Genomic DNA, 20277 nt, shown 5'->3' with positions numbered 1-20277 from the left:
AGTTGTTGAATTGAGTCTTGGTACTTCATAGCTGAAAGTCGTTAAATTTGGTCCATTTTGTTGAATTGGATCAGACCCAGAAAAGTTTAAATTGGACCAACTGGGCAATTCAGAAGTTCTAGGACTTGCTTCGGCCATGATCATACAGATGGAATAACAAGTCTCTCTCAGTGGTCCACTAAGAATGGGAAGTTTGGTTGGATTCCAGATAATCTAAACAGGGGCCATCAAGAACCCAAACAAGAACTTTCTCTTCAATGATCTCCCTAAGAACTCAAGATCATAATTCTCTCTCTGTTTTTTTTTTTAGTTTTCGATAACTTTCAAAGAAACCCAAATCGTACATGACCAAAACAAGGAGATTGCTTTTTGTTTCTCCTACACAAAATCCTCCCACTCAACTATATGTGAATCAAAGAAGTAATAGTAGAGAGCTATTAAGGGAGAGAGAAATTCCCAAAATTGAAATCCCAAAATCTCTCTCTCCATCTCCATTTTTCCTCTCCCCCCACCCACGGGCCACTGTCACCCACCGTTGACGCTCTCTCTGTGAAAATTTTCTCCAGAGACCCCAAATCCAGATATGGCCTCTCTCTAGAAAATTTATTTTTATTTTTATTTTAGATTTAATTTTTAAATTAAATTAATAAAAAATTAATATGTTGACGTAACAAAACGGTGCATTTCAACCAATCTAATAGCAGTTAAAAAATTTTGACCGTAGAGATTTTCTTGGTATTTCGATTGACCCAGTGAGTAAATTTTCAAAAAAAATAAAAAATAAAAAAAACTTATTTTGGCGCGTTGACTCAGAGACGTATAATATATTTACCCTAAAAATTAAATACTGCTATCTAATAGAACTCAAATAAAATTACATGACCCAGTAAAATTGTCTTGTATCGCATCACACGGTTTCTTATGATTTCGTTACAAATGGTAAAAAAAATTAAGTATTTAAAAGGTGTAAAAGATGGAGGGGGACATATGAAGTAAGGTGGAATACTAGTATAACCACAAAAATTTCATTTCATTTTTGAACTAAGAGATCAAGGTAGATGCTTAATTAACCTTAAAACACAGCAAATAAATTTGTTCTTATAGTTACATACAATTGTACGTAATAACCATATGTGACTATATGTTCCCAAGTAGGGAAACAAGATCTAGAATCTTGTAAATTAATGATCAGGTTTCTGAAGGCCATTCTAGACGAAGATAGTCGTTCATGACTCCTTGAAAATAGTTTTCGCTTTTTGTATGTCTAAGATAGATTGTGTTGTTTCCTTCATGGAGTGGATTGCCTTTTACATCAATGCTGTAAAGCCAATACAACCCATGGATTCCATGCCTCGCAATGACGTCGTCCCTTCCAATATATCTTGTTGAAAAGTGAGTAGGTCTGGCATGTGCATCGTTGAATCGAGCCCTACAATCCAATCATCAAATCATAAGCAAAATATTAGCCAAAAAAAAAAAAAAGTTATCTCATTTGATGGACTCAGTAAATGAGATAACTTGCTCTGACATGTGTTTTGTACATGTACTATCGCATAATGGGCTGATGCTAAGGCCACTTGGAATGTATAATTTCCGTTCTTGATCACATTAACAAGTTCAAATCTAATCTGCCATGTTATTGATTCACATGTCCCATTATTTATATTCCTATAATGCATTATTAGAACCAAGAATTATGATAAAGAAAATAAAGAAGGGCATGCCCACTAGGGTTAGCTTAATGGTCAACTCGTTTTGGTTAATATCACAAGATCGATTGTTCAAGTCCTCACTCAATCGATACACAGGTTCTTGTGAGTGGTGTCATGTATCCAAGGTTTATACAGGAGAAAAATACCTTGCTTTCTTTTTGCCATGACCCTACCTCTCTAGGAGCTACCAAACCAACATAAGTAGATTGCCCCAAAATTAAGCTCTTACTGATATACCTAATAAAGCAAGATAATTAAAATTATCTTATGTATAAAAAGGATTCAGCTCATGTTTAATTCTAGCTGGAATTGAAATTATTGGTATTGGAACACATGTTTCATGTGTTTTGTTACAAGACACGTGGCCCCTTTATTTTGAAGAAGTGTTTCAATCCCAAAGAATCTAGATTTAATTGAATTTATAGCTAATTTGTTAGAATTGAATCCAAACTTAACCCTTCTAAAAAAAAATTTATGTACAAGTAGAGAAGGGACATACTGGTCACTAACTAGCAGTTGACCCGCAACAGTTCCACGTTGATCAACAGAAGGGAAATCTCTTGACTTAGTGAAATTATATGGCCAGCTGTCAACCTCAAGCAACATTTAAATAAAATCCAATTGTGAGTTATTTCAAAATTTAGTTGAGATTCATAGAACATAATTCCTCAATTTAAACATACCTTCTCCTTAGCGTCTACCCAAAGCTTTTGGTAATCATTTTGATGAGAAACTAAGTTCATATAGACGAATATAGGTCCAAAGACCTTTTTCCACGGCTCTCCATCTTTGAATTTCATCTCAAGATCAATTCCCGAATAGTATGCGCTCATAAACACCTAAATATGAATAACCAAACTGTTTTGACTACGAATCGAGTTTATGCTTAATTTTGAATGTTGTTAGAAGTATTACAATATTTAACATTAAGTCTCTTATAAATTGATGTGACAATCTACGTAATATTTAGTTATTTACCATATCAGCTATTCAACAATTAAATGTATATATTAAATTTTAGTACTTAATTTTTTTTTTTATTCATATTATGGTACGTCACATGACACTCATATAAAATACTATGAGAATTTGTTTAGAAATTATACTAAAATTTGTAATCAAGCGTTTTCCTTTTAAACATTATCTCACCATTCGTCATCTCCATTTATCATCTCAAAGAGTATTTGTTTAAAGAGTAATCATATGTAGTAGATTATTACATGACTATCATATAAGTTGACGATGTGGTAGTGAAAATAAGTCATTGAATTAGCACTTATTAGGCGTATGGATAGGTGAACTTACACAAAGGGCAGTGGGGCCAACATGAGAGGTGAGTTCTTGCTTGGTGGGCCCACCTGAACGAAACTCTTTAGAGGGTGTTATGATCTAGAATCCAACGGGTGGGTCAAGGGATATCCACCCATGAACTTTGGTGTCTTTCACATCTGACGAGTACTGGTACTTGCCGTCCACCTCTCCTCTATCTCTAGGATTGGTTGCATTCGTCAAAAGAACTGCCTCTGGGTAGGAGAGGGCGTGACTCTTTTCTCGGTCCTTTTGCGTTAGCATGGTCCTCTACTTATCGTCTGATAGTGCCATGTAGTGAAACCTGACCATTCATTTTCAAATACAATGATTATACTTATTCGCTTTTTAATATTCAATTTATTTTGCATAAAATGAAATGAACATATTTTATTTACTCACTTGTCCTTTTTTGAGCTTGTAAGCAATCCTAATATAACCCAAATCCACATTGGGCCATCCTTTAAGGCGCTCATATATATATATATATAATTCCATATTATAATTACATATTAGAATAACCACTTGTTAATTAGTTCCAAAATTGGTGAAATGAAAACACTTAATTGTACACGTACCTTTTGTCTACGTTTAAGGGAGCACTGCCTTTTCTACTGGATGAACCATTCCATGTCCGAGTAAATGAAAGTTCTACTTGGTCCTTGTTCTTGGTTATAATCCTAAATTTTGTTCCTGTGATTCTGCAAATAATTCATATAGCTTAGGAAAAATGCATATTTTTAATGTAGCTCCTACAAATTCATGCGAGTAATTAATGTAACGTGTTCTAAGTAGCTTTATATGTCAACTACTTAAAATGCAATATATCAGCTTATAATGTGAAGTAGGTGTAATAAATGATCAATGTAAAATATTAGTATTAGATAATTGATTTACCTCTCAATGGAACCCTTAGGACCTTGATCTGGCTGATTCCAAGCTACATCCCAATAACTAGATAGAAGAAAGAATAATATATAAGATGGGAAAATCTAAAAGCAAGAATATTTAATTAAGTGATCAAATTTATATATATACCCCCTATTTTCTCTTTTATCATGATCCTCAAGTAAATTAGTGATACCATCATACTCTATTTGCAACACATTACCCACCCCCTGAAAAATTGATTAATGTTAATTTAGAGATATTTATAATAACCTTTTAGGATTGAGAAAGAAAAAAATGTAAATTCTATTGCTTTTATAAAAATAAATGTATAATAGAAAATCTTGTATTTTTCTAAATTAAGGAATTTAGATGATTTGAATTACCAAATTCCTTAATTTAAGGAATATGTTATTAATGCATTTACGTGGCGGGCATGCAGCTTGACACCACCAAATTCTTGGTCTTTGACGTTCAATAGAAATTTCCTGCATTATATATAAATAATAAATTCTCAAACAAAAATATACCCCAATTTAATTACTTATTAGTAAAAGAAAGGTTTCTTTTTAAAAAAAAAAAAGAAAGAAAGAAAGAAAAAGAAAGGTTAATATATATATATATATATAATGCAATTAATGCCGCCAGTTGATGTCTGTTCAATCGTATAAACACATTTGATTAGGACTATTCAAACAAATGTCCATGGGCCAACTGGCCCGACCCACTGAAGGCCAACATTCAATATTAGTGGGCTTTCGGGTCTGGGGTCCAAATGAAAGCCCAAGATTTATTAATTAGCCTCTCTCTCCTAACTGTATTTCTCCCTCTCAGGGTGTTTGAGATTCCGATTTCGCAAGAATAATCTGCGTTTTTAAAAGATATCGCAAAATGTAAGGTATTTGGCATTACAATTTAAAAAGCACTTAATTCAAAATAGGAAAAAAATATGAGATTTCTTTAAGTAGGCTAGGGGATGCTTATTTGAAAAAATGCGAATTTAAACTAAAATCATGATTTCTCATGACAAATATTTGATAAAAAAAATATTTTTTAACATGTTTTACTAAACGCCTTTACGATTTTAAAAAGTAGTGATTTAAAAAACATAATTTTTAAAATCGTACTTATTGAAATCGCAATCCTAAACGGACCCCGACTCTCTCGGTCTATCATTTCTGTAGCGTGTCAATTACTTTCTTTGGTACCTGGTTTGGCGAGAAATTTGCACTACGGCCATCATTATCAGCACAATCCAATTCTCTTGTCAGAATGGTCTATTCATTGGTCTGTGACTCTTTCTACCAACAAGCCCGTGTGAGAATATCGCCTCCCAAGCTCAATTGCAATTTAAAAAAAATACAATTTTAAATAATTCATTTTCTACGATTTAGTTTAAAATCGTAATTTTTGTTTATAAAATCGTAATGTCAAATGCACCGTCAGTAGTGCAAGATGAACCCTTCTAGACAAAGGACCTAACAAGACATCTAGCATGAAAGGAATGTATTTGATGGCTGATAAAAAGTTGGCTGCATGTGTGATGGTTCTGTTTCCTCAGAAGTGAACATCAATTGAAGAAAACACACACTGAAGAATTAATCCTCAGAGAAATGCTAGAAAGTTGGCAATTTAATCAGTAGTTGAAACCAATACATATAATTACATAGAAAATAGATGCACAAATTAATAAAACACCTGATAATGTGACCAAGGGGTATAAACCAAGCAAAAATTGGATTATTCAGCACCATATGCTGCTCCACTTTGTGTTTGAGAATTTTTAATAGCCATAGGTTTGGCTTATTTCTCTGCAACAAACACAGAAAATTCATTAACAAAAACCAAATATTGAGGTAAAAAAAAAAAAAAAAAAAAATTATATCATTTTCCACGTAGAAATAGCATACTCAAGAGAGAATTTACCACATGATTTTGCAATATTCTTAAAATAACTAGAAACGTCACCCATCTTTGACAGACTAGATGGAAACTGAATTGTTCTAATTATCAAGTGAAAAAGAAAATGAAAAATAACACATGCCAAAAATATAACCCAAGAGAAACACCAAAGAATTTGATACATCAACCACTAAGGTTCGATCACTACATTAACGATAGGCAAAAATACACATATCCTTCTCAAACTACCTCTTTATTATTAATGTTCCCAACAAACTATTGATTGAGTCCCCTCCTCCCAAATTATCACAAATTGTCAATATCTTTCCAATGCCTACAAAAAAGACAAAAATAACCTTAATATATTTCAATACGACAAAATTACCCTTAAAAATTTGATAAAAAGAAGAAAGAAAAAAAAACTACAAAAAACCAAAAAAAGTGAGGAGATTGTAGGGGGTGGTTCGGCCAACCCCTTTGACGGGCTTGTTGGTGGTGGTTTGACCACCCCGAAATGGCAAAAGGGGTGGCTCGGCTACCCCTGAAACCTCTATTTATTTTTAAGATTTTAAATTGGGAAAAATATTAAAAAAGCCCCCAAACTACCAGCCGTTTGCAATATAGCCCCCTAATGTTCAAAAGGTACTAAAGTAGCCCTCCAAACTACCGAATTGTATTTAAAAGGCCACTTATTTTTTTAAATTCCTATAATACCCCCGTTCTTTTAACAAATAAAATAATAAAATAATTGTAAAAAAAAAAATTTAAATACAAGAAAAACAATTGGCGAATAAAAAAAAATTGAATAAATAATAAATAATTAGTCACTGTAGTTGGCCTTTTTAATAAATAATAAATAATTAATCATTTTTTTCTTTAAAAAGCTATTAGCCGTTATTAGGGTTATTAACTGTATAGGCAGTTAGCGGTTAGCGAATTTTACTAACTGCATAAGCAGTTAGCGGTTTTAATGGTTTTAACCAATAACCAATAACTGTAACCGCATTTTTACCCTCCTTAGAACCCAATTGATTTGAACTCTTTTGGGCTTTTACTTTCTTTTCTTTTTTTTTTAATGGACAAATGACTTTAAATAAAAAAACGAAATTATTAAACGAAATTAAAGGAAGAATAAACAAGAGGACAAAGGATTGTGTTTCATCAGAGGTAGTAGTAGCTAGCTAAGAAAAAAAAAATGATAAAGTATATTGATAAATATTAGCTTGCTAAAAAGGAAATTACTTGACTCTTGCCGGAGACATTTGCTGGACTCTTGGTTCATTCAATCCGTTTGTAATCAATATATTTGTTGAGGATGTGAGCAATCTTGCGCCATTCTATTCCTTTTTTCGTTTGCCACTCTTCCTTTAACAAAGGACATTCGCAGATCCTTAAAGTAGAAAGGGAAGTAGGTATCTCATCTTCTGGCATGCACTCGAGCTTGATGACAGTCCCAGATATTCAATTCTTCAAGAACAGTGAGGTGTTGAAGCCCCTTCTTGTCCAAATAATTCAAATTTGGAAAGCCTTCGATGCAAAGATACGTAAGACTGGTAGGCAGCACACCCACCTCTGGAAAGGACTCCACATCTTTAGATTTGCCACATATTTTGAATCTTCTAAGAAACATGAGTTTTTGTAAACCCCACCCCATCCGGCTTGCAAAGAGTTTGTCGCAATTGTAGATGTAAATTTCATTCAAATTGGAAGGCAAGCCCCTTTCATGCATGTGGCAGCATAAAACAACGAACCAGAAATCATGGACTTCGATCGGCCATGTTGTCTTGAGAAGAACACGAGATGTCGTGAGAAGCATCATGAGTTATCACTTTCTTTTGTTACATTCCCATATCAAAGTGTTATTGATGACCATATATATATATATATATATATATATATATATATATATATAGTCGTCCCCTAGGAAAGCAAGCATTTTCCAAATCCGACATTTAGTACAGCATTTTGGTTATTTATTGTTACACTGATACATGTAGTACGATGTAACATAACATTAAAGAACAAAGTTTTAAGGGAAAAATAAATTTTATCCCTCTAAATTATTAATTTTTTTTTTTTTTTTTCACATTTATACCTCAAAACTTTAAAAAGTAACATTAAGGTCTCTTATACTACCACCTCATGTCAAATTAGACACTTTTACATTTTTCACCTCAAACTACTCTCAAATTTTGAATCTATGTGAATCTAATGTGAAGGACATGTGAGCATTTTCAAAATTCAGTTATCCTAAAATCTTAAGCTGATAGGAAGAGGTAAATCTAATTATTTAATCAACCCTTTAAAACTGCCCCTCACGTCACGTAGGCTCAAAGTGCATTTTAATAAGTGAGGCGCAACACGTGGAATATTTAATTAAAATTTGTTGGGAGATAAAGCGGTTATGGAGTTTTTACCCAGAGTACATTAATATACATAATTGAATACAACTCTAGCCCAAAAGCCTAAGCTAATGGGCTAAGGTCCACTTAAGTATATTAATTACTCTTTTCTTTTATATTTTCTCAACGTGGGACACAACACTCACAAGTTCTCTCATTGACCCAACTCTCCCTCACTTAAAGAGTTGCAGAAGGCGGACGCAACTCTAAACCCAACGCATCCAGACACCCGTCCCAGAAAGGTAAGCATGGCTCTGATACCATTTGTTGGGAGATAAAACAGTTATAGAGTTAGTACATTAATATACATAATTGAAAACAACTTTAGCCCAAAAGCTTAAGCTAATGGGCTAAGGTCCACTTAAGTATATTAACTACTCTTTTCTTTTATATTTTTCCAATGTGGGACACAACACTCATAAGTGCACTCACAACAAAATTGGGGTAATTGATGGAGTTAAGATTCGATCCCAGGACTTTTGGCTCTGATACCATGAAGAAATGAATAATCAAATGGAAAAATAAGATAATAGGGGAAATAAAATAAAATAGACAAAAGATTTTACGTAGTTCGGTCTATGACCTCCATCAACATGATAAAACGCTAAGGGCTACATTTGCTTTTATTCAATGAATAAATTTACAACACAGAGAGTCCCTATTTATAGAGCGTTTGATAGAATACAAAACAATATAAATATCAAATTAATAAAAATAAAATCATACATCATAATATATTCTAGCATAAAATTTTCCATGTAATAATATAACTTAAGTCAGGATGTGATGCAAAATACATGTTTTATAGCCTCCAATAAAAAAAATGACACATTCATCTTGTGCTTCCTCTTTTGATGAAATATTTATTGGAACTTGTTTTCTTGGGAATGTTAGGGAAAGGAAAAATTAATTGCAAGCATGAGTCGAGGCGGTGAAGATAGTCGCACTCACAGCGGTGGCGGTACGTTTCTATTGTATTATGTTGTTTTTGTGTGTGATCTTCAATTGTAATTATACAATTGAAAAGGAAGTGGGTAGCTTATTAGCTGCTTTTATTGTTAGTAAATATCTTTGATTTCTGCGAATGATTTCCGTATTCATACCTGCTGATCTAAATTTTTTGGTTCCTATTTATAGTACCATAAAATTGTTGTTTAAAGTTATTAATGTTTGTTACTGACAATTGTTGGGTTTTTTTTTTGGGGGGTTGAAATTGGATTAAAAACTAAAAATTAAAAAATTATAAAAATTATAAAAAAAAAAAAAAAAAAAAAAAAAAAAAAGGTAGGTGTAGTATATGATGAGTGCATGTTGAAACATAATCCGCATTGTCGCAAGACTCCAAAGAGGATCAAAGGGATCTAGGAAAGATTGGAAAAAGAAGGCTTGTTGGACAGGTTCTTTCAAAAAAAAAAAAAATCTTCTAATTGTTTATATTACTATTTTGTGAATAAGTATATTAATTTTTGGGCTCAGATGTAAGCGATGTCCGTTCGTTATGATAAAAGATCATTTAGTTGAATATGTACACTTAAAGGAGTATGCAACCCAGATAAGGGAATCGAAGCTCATAAATGAAGACAACAATTCTGTTTGGAAGGACACTCATGCTTAGATGAATGAAGGTTCCTCCGATGTTGCTGCATGCGCCGCTGGATCATTGGTGGAGGTAAGTAATTTAAAGTGTTTTTTAATTTTATGGAGGGTTATTTTGTCTTTAGGAGGACTCTTGACATTTTGTTAATAGTTTATGAGAAAATTGACACAAATGGTAGTTTGGGAGAGATATTGACAATGTGGTAATAGTTTAAGGGAGAGTATGTGTACTTTTTTTTAATAAGTAAAGAATAATAATAAAGTCTAATTGCATTTATTGTCATATAGGTTTGCTGGAGGGTTGCCCAGGGGAGTTAGATTCAATATTTGTAATTGTGAGATCCCCTGGACATCATGCTGAATCTAACAACGCAATAGGGTTTTGCTTATATAACAATGTTGTCATTGCTATGAAATTTATCCTTAAGAAGTTTAAGGTGTATATATATATATGAAAATCTTTTATATGTAGATGTCATTTATTTTGGTGAAAACCTGCTCTTAAACTATCTATTTCATTGTAGGAAATAAACAAGGATCGTTGACTGGGACTACCATCATGTGGAACTCAGAAAATATTTTTGAATGATAGGAGGGTTTTATATTTCTTGGTTCATGGGTATGTGAATACAATTTTTTTTTTTTTTTTCTATAATCATAATCTTATTGTTTAGCTAGCTTACACAGTTTGTTTTTTGTTTTTTTTTTTTTTTTTTTTTTTCTTCTATATCTTACTAGATTTCACTAGCTAATGTATTTACCTTTTTTTTTTTTTTTTTTTTTTTTTTTTTCTTTTTCTTTCTTTCTGATATAGATAAGGGAAACATAGAGGGTTATTTACTGGTTCTTGTTAGTTTCTAATCTCTATTAAAACAAAACTACATGTTTATATAAAATTAACAAGGTTATAATATGATATGTGCAACTAAGACAGGTGTGAGTTATAATAAAAATGTAATTTTTTATTTTTATTTTTTTGTAACTTACTATTAAGACAAGAATTTTTTTTTGAAAAAACATTCTACTTTCATTCATTAAAGAATAAACAGAGCCGAAACTCTACAAAACAAGAGCTAAACGCTCTAAATTGACAGTGTTAACAATACATTGAGGGACTTCTTCAAGTCAAATCATATCCAAACTATTAAGACAAAAGTTACAAGAGCTCAAAAGACAATAGTTACAAGATCTCAAGAGACAGAGTTACAAGAGCTCAAGAGACAAGAGTTATAAGATCTCAAATGACAAGAGTTACAATTATGGTTGTTAATGTATAAGCAAAAGAGACATGTAACATTCATATTATTTCTCTATAAATAGAGTATTGTATACAATTAAAGATATCAAGGAAAAATGTAGTCATGAAAAAATGCTTTGATGTGTGGACATAGTCCATAAGCTGAACCACCTTAATTCCCTTAGTCTCTCTTTCTTGTTCTCATTTCTCTTCCCTAAATTTTAAGCTCTAATACTTACAACACCTCTGGTAGGACTTGAACCCACAACTAGCCTCATTTGAGTTTAATCAGGAACCAACATCAACCTTTGTTCTACTATATCTCTTTCAGCAGTTTTTAAAAATTTTGTTTTAAATAGACTTTTCATTATTATTATTATTATTATTTTTGGAGGTATGGAAATGATGTTAGTTGACTTCATTTTTTCAGGTATGAAAAAAATATCTGTCCAGAAACTGGATCAGTGAGAGAGATGGTGAGGGATATAACGTAAATGTTCATTTTGAGGTTCCTTTTAAGGGTATGCAATATGGAGATGCTGAATTTTTGGTTGTCTGGGAGAAGTTGTTGCTCTCCATTGATGAGAAGTTCAAACCAAATATCATATTGATATTAGTCGGGTTCGATTTAGGTGAATACTTACCTCTATTTTGAATGCTTGTTAGATTACCTCATCTTCAGGCGCAGCTTGAGATGTACCGCCTGCACCATCAGATTTCGTCTATGCTGGATGATGTGATGTCGTAGTTGGAATTAGGCATCTAGCAATGGGCTTTCACTTTTCAATCATACTACTCTACGGCATTCCAATGTTGTGCCTGCAGTAGCTTTGCCTGTGCCCCAACAGCAATCCTACTCGAATGGTAGCATAGGTGTCTACACCTCTAGTTACATGGATGCCATGGACATTAACGTTGCAAACTCTTTTTGGGTTCAACAGCCTAATTATGCCAATAACAATAACAATTCAATGGCAATTCAGTCTCAGTTGGTCTTCTCCCAACAACAAACTATCCAATAAGAAGTAGTTCAAGACTATGATGAGTTGTACCCTTTTTTTGATACCATCGATGACAGACAATCATACATTGATTCCAAAGAGGCTTATCAGTCAAGGAACATTTATCATTTTGTCTCTTCTGTGACATTAAATCTTAGTGTCATATGTGATTGTGTTATTTTTATTCTATTATTTTCTTCTTTGAGTTCATAAAATTATTGTCACAAATTTTTTTTTTTTTTTGACCTTAACCATCTACCCATTTATGCTAAAGACCATACTCAACTAAATAAATGTTTCCAAATATTTCGAATGTCTCTTATTTCTATTCAATAGTTTTTGCAGCATTTGACGACCCTATTGGTGAATTCAGTGTAACATCCGTTGAATACTCGATAATGATTGAGTTGTTGAATAGAAATTTGACTTTTAATCTCTAATGGGTTAAAGTAGTTAGATATTATAGACCATTTCTATTATTAGGTTAGTTGTTAGTTAGGCCTAGAAGTTGGCCCAAGTAGTTATAGTTGAGTCTATATAAGACTCCTGAGAGAATTGTAAAGGTATTAAAGAATTTGTAGAATGTTCATCGTGAACCTTGGAGGTTTAAGCATCCTCGAAATGCATAGTTTGTAAGAGACTAGCTGTAACGCCCCGATATTTGAACTAGCAAATATCGAAGTCGTGACGCTGCAACTTTAGAAAATACAATCTTACAGCGGAGTATGTATATTTTTTTCTTTTTCTATGACTTAGGAATAACTTACACAATACAGTTGAGCTGACTGAAATACCTCGAGGTGATATATTATTAAATAAAATAGAAACATGGTTTTCATTACAACATATGTACACACTAGGTGTACCAAATATATGCCACAGACGGCACCTAAATTAACATAGTAATATCTATTAAGTTTACACACATCACCATACATAATAAAAACGATTAACATAAATGAGACTTGCTCCATAGAGTAAGCATAAATCCTGCAGCAGATGGTCTATCAACCATCAAAACCAGTAAAATGACCATCGTCCTCACTTTCTATCCCTGCATCAAGATCTATGTAAAGATGACGTTATCATATTTACATAGGCAAACAAGTGAGTAATCTATTTTCCTAGATATAAATACTAAAAAGACTAGTTTGAACAAATAAGATTAAAGACTAAAATATATAATAATGAATGAGTTGTGAATGCAGCGTAATGACAGATTAGTTTGTGTTTTATGATAATCTTTCTTCAGACTTCTTCTCATGAGCTCTCAGCCCGCTTATATCCGTTATGTCCCTCACACTTTAGAGGTTTACCTGTTTGGTGCTGGCAACTACACCACCCCAGCTTAGTTATATATTAGGCATGTTGGACAGTTATATACCCCCATCCACTGAGATACCGACAGTTCCTCGCGGCAATCCACCCAGCTTGTTCTTAAGGTGGCTATCTTATTAGCCCATTTTATTAGACACATTATGCAGTAGTTGTATTGCAAAATTATATCAATAAGACAAAATAAGAATTCCTATAACAATAAAACAAAGCTAGTACTCAGTAAGTATACCCATACTTACTCTCCTTAGTGTAGTATTCTGCTCCACTTCTGCATATAATACATACATACAAACAATACTTAGTTCATTATCCAATAATATCATTGTTTAAAGACCCTCATCTTTTTATATTTATTTATTATCCGTCACTTCATCTTTACTTACTCATTTTATTATATTAATCTATGGCCAGTATCACTAAATACAAACAAGTATTATAAATAATATATATAAAACGTGACTCATATTTTGGAGATGAGACCAATGGTCCGTACCTACCAAAGTATGAATCAAAATTTAAATGACAATAAAAGAAATGACTGAATGTAAATACTGAATTCATATTTTGGGGATGACCGCCAAAAATATGAATTAAAATTTAAATGACATAAAAGAAATAACTGAATGTAAATAATGCATATTTCGGGGATGAGATCAAATAGTCCTTACCGCCAGAAATATGAACAGAAATTTAAATGACATAAAAGAAATAACTGAATGTAAATAATGCATATTTCAGGGATGAGATCAAATGGTCCTTACCGCCAGAAATATGAACAAAAATTTAAATGACATAAAAGAAATGACTGAATGTAAATACTGTAAAGTAAATAATATATAGATAATATTATAAGTCCTTAATTGATTTTGTCCACTAACTCTTTATTATTAATTCACTTGTATCCATTACTTTATTTTACATTATACGCTTATTGGGTCTTTAAACAATTAAATGAGGACAAGTAATAAAAGCAATAAATCATGATATTTATACAAGAAACACTTACCCAATAATCCTTTAGAAGTAAAACTCCACCAAATCTTCTCTAGGTAGCTAGTTTAGAAAAACGCTTGAACACTACAAGAAAGATCTAGGCTATATGGTATTTGACTAGAACTAAGAAATAAAATGAAAGGAGGAGCAAACAATTTTACTTGTTTTAAGATTGTAAAAACTTAAGTGAAAGTGAAAGTGACTATAGCTTAGGCTCTATTTATAAGAGAATGAATGGTTATGATTTATTTTTAAACCTTTGATCTAAGGGTTGAGATGGATTTAACCAAAAGAATGAACCTAGTCCATATTTCATGCTTTATACCAAATAGTATTTTCGTCCAAAATGAGGGCAGTGTATCCCGATCCATTTTTCAATGTCCAAACGTACTCCGATTGACATGAAATTTTGAGAGTAGATAGAGGACTCCGAGACAAACATTTTATATTTTTGGTTCGACTTCATCCGAGTTCGTTTGAGTCTATTTTTGGCCTATACAAAGTTTCCAATTTAACTTAGGCTTTAACTATTTGCATTCCCACTTGGCCACTTGCCTTATTAAATCATTATAATCATGATATTTACTATAATCATCATTACTAGAAGACTTTAAGCTTTCAACAAAGGTGGCTAGCCTTGGTATCTTTCTTTAGCAGTTTTAATCTCATTTAGACAGTATGAAAATTAAGACACTGCTTTTTAGGCTAAAAAACTGAAAAGCTTCAAATTAATTTATGACGTCGCTAAACACCAATATAAATAATTTATTCACTAGATTGGGTTTGATTATGCCCATAAACATATTAGTGAAGCTAAATTTTTAGAATTGAAGTAATATACATAAGAGGTCAAAACTCAATGTAATATACCTTTAACATTAAATAGTTATTTGGGAAAAATATAAAAAAGCCCCCCAAACTACCAGCCGTTTTCGATTTAGCCCCCTAATGTTCCAAAAGTGATAAAGTAGCCCCCTAAACTACCAAACTATTGCATTTTGGCCACTCTGTTAGTCAAAACCGTCAGTTTGGACGGAAACTGCAAAACGACGTCGTTTGTTACAGGTAAGTTACTACAATGCCCTTTTGGGAAAAATATAAAAAAGCCCCCCAAACTACCAGCCGTTTTCATTTTAGCCCCCTAATATTCATAAAGTGATAAAGTAGCCCCCAAACTACCAAACAATTGCAATTTGGCCACTCCGTTATTCATTACCGTCAAATATGATGAAAAATTTAAAACTACATCGTTTTGGCAATGGTAAGTTACCAAAATGCCATTTTTGGAAAAAAAAATATCATATTAAAACAAGCAAGCAAAACGGCGCCATTTTGCTTGAAATTAGGGTTTCCTTACACTTACCAAAATGATGCCACTTTGGTAAGTGTTAGGAATTAAAAGAAAAAACCCTAGACCCCACGCAGGTGACCCACGAAAAAACCCCCAACCCCAGTTTATCTTTCTCCCCAAAACCGCCGGCCACCACGTCGTCTATCTCCGACAGCCTGTAAATCTTACCCATAACTCAATCTTTTTATTGTATTTCATGGTATAACTGTCGGATCGGTGTTGTTTATCAACGAACGTGATTTTTTTGTTTGATTTCTACAATGGGTAAGAATTTTTCGGTGGCGCTTCGTAGCTAGTGGATGGTGTGGCCGGCGGTGATGGATGGTGGTGGCAGGGGAAGTCGTTTTGAGAGAAAGAGAGAGAGGGGCGTTGCGTTTTTTTCACTTGAGGGAGAAGGTTGCCGGAGATAGAACGATGTGGTGGTCGGCGGTTTGGGGGAGAGAGATAAACTGGGGTTGGGGGTTTTTTCTGCGTGGTATCTAAGGTTTTTTCTTTTTATTCCTAACACTTATCAAAACGGCGCCGTTTTGGTAAGTGTAAGGAAACCCTAATTTCAAGCAAAACGGCGCCATTTAGCGTGCTTGTTTTAATATGATTTTTTTTTTCTAAAAGGGCATTTTAGTAACTTACCATTGTCAAAACGACGTAGTTTTGAATTTTCCATCATATTTGACAGTAATGACTAACGGAGTAGCCAAATTGCAACTGTTTGGTAGCTAGGGGCTACTTTATCACTTTCTGAACATTAGGGGGCTAAAATGAAAACGGCTGGTAGTTTGGGGGGCTTTTTTATATTTTTCTCAAAAGGGCATTGTAGTAACTTACCCGTAACAAACGACGTCGTTTTGCAATTTCCGTCCAAATTGACGGTTTTGACTAACGGAGTGGCCAAAATGCAATAATTTGGTAGTTTGGGGGGCTACTTTATCACTTTTGAAACATTAGGGGGCTAAATCGAAAACGGCTGGTAGTTTGTGGGGCTTTTTTATATTTTTCCCTAGTTATTTAATATCATTAATCCACATATCATTGTTCTAATTTATCGATTATATTTCTAATCTATTTAATATTATTTAAATAAGAGTTTTAAAATCTAGGTCGTTACATTCTACCCACCTTATTGGAATTTCATCCCCGAAATTAAGGCATTCAAATTATCACATAACCTCAATATGAGTGACTCAGATTTTTATCTTAACGTCTAATCCTTAGTCTTATTTTACACTTAATCCCTAAGCTTTTATCGTACAGTAATATTCTAAGAAAAAGGGTGTAAGAAAATAATGTTCCTCAAATTTTCTATTCATATACTCTATAGCTCCGACGTACTACGTCTTAAGTTTCAATGTTTTCACTTAGATACTACACTTTTATACAGTACCATGATTTATCTACCATCTCAAAACATCGACCAAAGCATTTTAATAATATCACTTCTTATCCCAAAGGTATCCCTCAACTTTTGTAGTTTTGAACAATACCCATATAAGCAATCATAAAATACCATTTACCACGTAATAATATATATATATATATATATATATATATATATGCACTTACCAAGTGATATATCCGGTTAGAATAAATGTGGATATTTGTCTTGCATTTCTCGTTCTAGTTCCCAAGAAACTTCTTATACGTCGTGATTACGCCAAAGAACCTTAACTAGAGCAATGGTTTTCGTTCTGAGTTTCTGTTCCTTTGAATCCAGAATTTGTACCGGTAGTTCCTCATACCTTAAATTTGCTTGAATCTGAAGTGGTTCGAATTCAATAGCGTGCAAGGGATCATGTACATATCTTCTTAATGTCGATACATGGAACACGTCATGTACCTCTGCTAGCTCAGGTGGTAACTCAACTTTGTATGCTACCGGACCTACAATTTCGGTTATTAAGAAGGGGCCAACATACCTTGGACTTAACTTTCCCTTTTTACCAAAACGCATCACGCCTTTCATTGGTGATACTTTAAGGAATACTTGATCGCCAACTTCAAAATTCACTAGGTGACGTCCCTTGTCAGCATAACTCTTTTGATGGCTTTGAGTTGTTAGCATCCTTTTTCGATTTAGTACGACCTTGTCCTTGGTGTCTTGGATTTATCTTCGGTCCCACCAATTGCCTTTCACCAACTTCAGCCCAATAAAGTGGCGACGTGCATTTGCATCCATAGAGTACTTCGTATGGTGCCATACCAATAGTACCCTTGAAACTTTTGTTATAAGCAAACTCGACAACAGGTAAATATTGGATCCACTTAGTACTTTCCTTGATGAATCCACTTACCCTGCACTTTATTTTGGACAGACCAATTCTAATCCTATACTTGAGTATTCATCAATCTCGCAATTTGTGCTATGTGCAATTTTATCATATCATTAATTGTAGGTAATTCTATAATCATCCACCTAATACTTCATAGCATTTTCTCAATCACCTAATACTTCATAGCATTATTATTTCCCTTTTTAGATCGCATTCACTATTTTTTTTCTTATCAAGTCCTAACAACATCAATTTCAAACATCTATTCGATTGCTAGTTCATACCTTAAAATGTCGTAGTCTTCTTCTCGAGCTCACCATGTTCCCTCGATTTTATTTTATTTTATTTTATTTTTAGCCTTGTCAAAGTGGCTATAAGACAACAATATTTTTTCAGCATCTCTATCTCTTAGTATTCATGATCATGTACCACTAATATGATTATCATTTTCCTTAAAATATTGCTAGATATCAATCCTTATATGGTACCATGATTAATTCTTTACTTAGGTACAACTGCTATAATTCTTCAAAGATAAAAACAATCATATACTTATTTTAATTCTACATGACTATGCTTATGCTCATCCCTCAATGATGATAGTAATTGATTTATCCTTTCTCGTCCTGGTGTTTGTACCGACCAATCTTGCCCAAATGGTCGTGTACTTATATGACAAATCTTAGTGTATAATGCAGAAATGAATGAATGTGTAGCTCTAGAATCAAAGAGAGTACACGCAAGAGTACCAAATAGAGAAATGGTACCTGTCACTATATCATTGTTCGCTTCATCATTCTCATCGTCATCTACGGGGATCAACATATATACTCTCGCTTGAGCAGGCCTTCTTTGTTGGAAGTCATTCCTTTGTGCTCCAGCTTCCCCCGTAGTATTCCTCGGACAATCCTTCTTAAAATGCCCCTTTTGACCACATCGAAAACAGCCGGTACTTTCGCTCCTGCAATCTCCAAAATGCATTCTTCCACATTTGGGACAAGCAACCTTCTGACTTCCTACTGGAGGAGAAAAATTATGGTGATCCACTGGTTTGGAGCCAGTCCCTACGATAAATCGTTTAGACGGATAGGATGCCTGAGGCATTGACCGTTTCCTATGTTCGTAAGCTGCAGATGTCTCACGAATTGCCCTCTCAGCAAGGGATGCTACGTTTACTAATCGAGCATAGTTCTTAATCTCATGGCAGACCACTCTTTCCTTGATACGTGAGTTAAGACCATTTTCAAAACGTTCTGTCTTTGATACTTCGTTAGGAATAAGATTAATACCAAACCTGGCTAACTCAGTAAATTTAATTGAATATTGTTCCACTGACATAGTACCTTGCACCAAGTTCTGAAATTCAATAGCTCTTAACTGCTTTTGTGACCTTGGGAAATATTGCATGTTGAATTCCTCAACAAACCTTTCCCACGTGATAACAACACCAGGTCCTATCAGCTCTACCTGGGACTTCCACCACTTAAGGGCTTCACCAGTTAGCCTTAATACGGTGTATGTCAACTTTTCCTCATTTGTACACTTGAGTGTGTCGTGCAGCAGTTGGATATCTGAAATCCAAGCTTCAGCTACTGTATGTCCTTGAGTTCCATTGAAAGTACGAAACTGCTAATCAGTAAAGTCACGCATCGAGCAACCGATACGTTCGACTGGTGTAGCAGGTTGAGACATCCGTGAAATTGCTTCCGTGCATTGCCTAGTAATATCTCCTATAAATTGGACTAATGTTGGGTGTACACCATCATGGAATGCTGGAGGCGAAGGTGGAGGTGGTATTTCATTGTTTTCATTATGAGGTGCTTCGCCTTCCTCAACGACAGGGAGATCACGTCTTCGTACCATAATTCTGTACAAATTAATTTACGACTTATCTATATTAAAGCAAACAACAAAATCACTCAAACATGTAAATAACATAGTTGTGCTTCTATCGCTAATACTTTATTCTCAAACAAAAGTTTTTTATAAAAGGTTATGAGTATTTTATTTAATGAAGCTCTTGTGTTGTATACCCTAGTTCTAGTGTGATACTAACTTTCCCATAGAGCAAACCGCTCTGATACCATAATGTAACGCCCCGATATTTGAACTAGCAAATATCGAAGTCGTGATGCTGCAACTTTAGAAAATACAATCTTACAGCGGAGTATGTATATTTTTTTCTTTTTCTATGACCTAGGAATAACTTACACAACACAGTTGAGGTGACTGAAATACCTCGAGGTGATATATTATTAAATAAAATAGAAACATGGTTTTCA

At 33.6% G+C, this 20277-nt stretch overlaps 1 pseudogene; it reads right to left on the bottom strand.

Annotated features, from left to right (window-relative positions):
- Nucleotides 1-1188: 1188 nt before the first annotated feature.
- LOC132169655 (uncharacterized) lies at nucleotides 1189-19858 on the bottom strand (annotated as a pseudogene).
- Between the last annotated feature and the right edge of the window lie 419 nt (nucleotides 19859-20277).

The sequence above is a fragment of the Corylus avellana genome, chromosome 1 (assembly GCF_965113065.1).
Source record: "Corylus avellana chromosome 1, dhCorAvel1.hap1.2, whole genome shotgun sequence".
Classification (NCBI taxonomy): Eukaryota; Viridiplantae; Streptophyta; class Magnoliopsida; order Fagales; family Betulaceae; genus Corylus; species Corylus avellana.
Note: the sequence above shows the minus strand (reverse complement) of the source record. Positions and strands in the feature narration are given on the sequence as shown.